Source organism: Coregonus lavaretus (genome assembly GCF_964263955.1).
Source record: "Coregonus lavaretus genome assembly, chromosome: 39".
Classification (NCBI taxonomy): domain Eukaryota; kingdom Metazoa; phylum Chordata; class Actinopteri; order Salmoniformes; family Salmonidae; genus Coregonus; species Coregonus lavaretus.
In genome coordinates this window covers 21794804-21799180 of record NC_140026.1, presented here as the reverse complement: position 1 = coordinate 21799180, position 4377 = coordinate 21794804, and positions in this window count along the sequence as shown.

Genomic DNA, 4377 nt, shown 5'->3' with positions numbered 1-4377 from the left:
TCTGTCACGGATGCCATGGTTGCCCTTAGTTTGAAGATGTAATCTGTAACAGGTGTTTTATACAACATCTTTCTGTGTGTTCTCTTTTCGACTCAGTCTGCATATTTGCAATCAAACGCAAAAATTTTCTCCATCTCCTTAGCTATCATACTCTAATTCCACTGATTTCAAAACGCGGTCCTCCAGAAAGTGGAGAGCAACACTTATGCAAGTTCTAATACGTGATATATTTCAAAAAAGCCGCGTTAGAAAGGATTACCTACACATACTGACCAGCTCATATTATAGACAGAAGCGTGATACATGGCAGACCAATGTGAACTAATCTCTCGGCATGTCCAGCCCACTCATTATCTCAGCCAATCATGGCTTAGTGGCCTATGTACATAGTCATTGAACACTGGTCACTTTAATAATGTTTACATACTGTTTTAAGATTCAACAACTGAGACATAAACTGAACAAGTTCCACAGACATGTGACTAACAGAAATTGAATAACGTGTCCCTGAACAAAGGGGGGTCAAAATCAAAAGTAACAGTCAGTATCTGGTGTGGTCACCAGCTGCATTAAGTACTGCAGTGCATCTCCTCCTCATGGAGTGCACCAGATTTGCCAGTTCTTACTGTGAGATGTTACCCCACTCTTCCACCAAGGCACCTGCAAGTTCCCGGACATTTCTGGGGGGAATTGTCCTAGCCCTCACCCTCCGATCCAACAGGTCCCAGACGTGCTCAATGGGATTGAGATCCGGGCTCTTAGCTGGCCACGGCAGAACACTGACATTCCTGTCTTGCAGGAAATCACGCACAGAACGAGCAGTTTGGCTGGTGGCATTGTCATAATGGAGGGTCATGTCAGGATGAGCCTGCAGGAAGGGTACCACATGAGGGAGGAGGATGTCTTCCCTGTAATACAGTGTTGAGATTGCCTGCAATGACAACAACCTCAGTACGATTATGCTGTGACACACCGCCCCAGACCATGACGGACACTCCACCTCCAAATTGATCCCGCTCCAGAGTACAGGCCTCGGAGTAACGCTCATTCCTTCCGACGTTGTTGCCGGTGATGTCTGGTGAGGACCTGCCTTACAACAGGCCTACAAGCCCTCAGTCCAGCCTCTCTCAGCCTATTGCGGACAGTCTGAGCACTGATGGAGGGATTGTGTGTTCCTGGTGTAACTCGGGCAGTTGTTGTTGCCATCCTGTACCTGTCCCGCATGTGTGATGTCCGGATGTACCGATCCTGTGCAGGTGTTGTTACACGTGGTCTGCCACTGCGAGGACGATCAGCTGTCTGTCCTGTCTCCCTGTAGTGCTGTCTTAGGCGTCTCACAGTACGGACATTGCAATTTATTTCCTTGGCCACATCTGCAGTCCTCATGCCTCTTTGCAGCATGCAACTCGTTTTTCAACCACTCCACAAATTTCTTGATAACAAACTATAGTTTTGGCAAGTCGGTTAGGACATCTACTTTGTGCATGACACAAGTAATTTTTCCAACAATTGTTTACAGACAGATTATTTCACTTATAATTCACTGTATCACAATTCCAGTGGGTCAGAAGTTTACATACACTAAGTTGACTCTGCCTTTAAACAGCTTGGAAAATTCCAGAAAATGATGTCATGGCTTTAGAAGCTTCTGATAGGCTAATTGACATTTTGAGTCAATTGGAGGTGTACCTGTGGATGTATTTCAAGACCTACCTTCAAACTCAGTGCCTCTTTGCTTGACATCATGGGAAAATCAAAAGAAATCAGCCAAGCCCTCAGAAAAACAATTGTAGACCTCCACAAGTCTGTTTCATCCTTGGGAGCAATTTAAAAATGCCTGAAGGTACCACATTCATCTGTACAAACAAGTATAAACACCATGGGACCACGCAGCCGTCATACCGCTCAGGAAGGAGACGCGTTCTGTCTCCTAGAGATGAACGTACTTTGGTGCGAAAAGTGCAAATCAATCCCAGAACAACAGCAAAGGACCTTGTGAAGATGCTGGAGGAAACAGGTACAAAAGTATCTATATCCACAGTAAAACGAGTCCTATATCGACATAACCTGAAAGGCCGCTCAGCAAGGAAGAAGCCACTGCTCCAAAACTGCCATAAAAAAGCCAGACTACGGTTTGCAACTGCACATGGGGACAAAGATCGTACTTTTTGGAGAAATGTCCTCTGGTCTGATGAAACAAAAATAGAACTGTTTGGCCATAATGACCATCATTATGTTTGGAGGAAAAAGGGCGGCTTGCAAGCCGAAGAACACCATCCCAACCGTGAAGCACGGGAGTGGCAGCATCATGCTGTGGGGGTGCTTTGCTGCAGGAGGGACTGGTGCACTTCACAAAATAGATGGCATCATGAGGAAGGAAAATTATGTGGATATATTGAAGCAACATCTCAAGGTATTGGAGTGGCCATCACAAAGCCCTGACCTCAATCCTATAGAAAATGTGTGTGGGCAGAGCTGAGTTTAAATGTATTTGGCTAAGGTGTATGTAAACTTCCGACTTCAACTGTATATATTTATTATGGACACAGTATGCGTTACATTAGTTGTTCTCTTGTTGTTATTAGTTGTTGTTAGTTGTTATTAGTCCCATCCTTCAGCTGCATTCAACACCTCCCATCTAGCTCTTAATACCATCCATATTGGTTTTCTATTTGCCATATATTTTTCAACTGTACTGTGATGTTTCACAAAAGTTCTGAACCGTTCTATTTTGCAATCTATATGGGACGGCTGTCAATCCTTTGGTCCTTAAATGAAACTGGTATACTTTTTTATTTATCACAATTTTCTTTAACCAATTATGTTCTTTAATGCAGGGCCGACAGACAAGTTATTTACTTTTTCCCCCTTCCACTTTCCTCTTCCCTTTTTGCGGTAATGCTGCAATTATTTGGTTGTAATTTTGGCTAGAGCAGACATTTCCATATGTTTTTGTTCTGATATTTCTTAATGTTTTGGGGATTTGTGTGTATTGTTTTGTATTAGGTATTACTGCACTGTTTGGAACTAGAAACTGCACCTGGAATAACATCTGCAAAATATGTGTACGCAACCAATACAATTTTATTTTATTTCATCTCTCTCTGCCCTCCCCTCCTGTGTGTTAGGGCCGGCTCTGCTCTCTGCCTGTAGGCGAGGGAGAATTCAGACAGGGGTGGGGGCTTTCCCCACAAAGAACGGGAGCTTTGTCCCCTGAGGGACAGAGCCATAGGCTGACAGACAGTCTGGCAACCTCTAATTCTGACATGGTGAGAGAGGGCGATGGAGAGAGAGAGAGACTGAAAGAGAGAGAAAGAGAGACCGAGAGAGAGAGAGAGAGACAGAGAGAGAGGGGTAAAGAGAGCGAGAGAGACGCAGAGAGATATGGAGGAATAGCAGCAAAGCTGCAACTTGCAAGACAATACAACTCATGATTAACCTGAAACATAGAGTTTGTGGTATTAAAAGCCATTTAGTTAGTTACTTGGCATCATAAAGACAGTTCTCCTCAGACACTAGGCCTCCTCTTAAGAAGGGCGCATTAAGGGACTACTCCGTCTATGGGTTCTTCATAACATACACTAGTGTAGGATGTCATTATTTGGAGACCTAAACCAAGTCAAGTCGTTGAGTATTTTCCTCTTGGCAGCTAAAGTTTATACCTATGTTTATGTTGACTAAATTTGACACTCTCTCATTGACCTCCATACAAAAAAATACCCACTTGGTCTGCTTCATGCTTTATTCTTGCGCTGACAAATTTTGGGGTGGAGTCAGCCCTTTCGCTTCGCCTCTTCCTTTCTGGTATCCTGGGAAACTCAGACCCTGGGGGTAAATCAGGGGTCAACTACACAGGGTGTAGAGGTCAGGAGCTCAGGGGGGGTTGCGTCAGAGGTGGCTGGTGTATAAGTGGGCAGTTACTTCCTACTTTTGAAAGACGGTCCCCTTTATACAGCATAGTACAATGTGATGGTCCCATGTCGTGCATTGATCTAGTTAGCTATCAAAGTTTGACTGACAAGAAACCTTCACTAATGTTTGCACAGTCATGTAGAACAGCACTGGAACGGATACATCAGTTTCAACTTACTGAGGGAGACAACAAAAATGTAGCAGTATGATAAACATACCTCGACTCCACAGGAGGTTGGTGCCACCTTAATTGGGGAGGACGGGCTCTTGGTAATGGCTGGAGTGGAATAAGTGGAATGGTATCAAACACGTTTTCAATGTGTTTGATGCCATTCCATTAGTGCCGTTCCAGACATTTTTATGAGCCGTCCTCCCCTCAGCAGCCTCCACTGCTCGACTAGTACAACAGCTGCATAAACACATACAAAATGATCAGGTACAGAGAAGCATACAGAGGTACAGAGA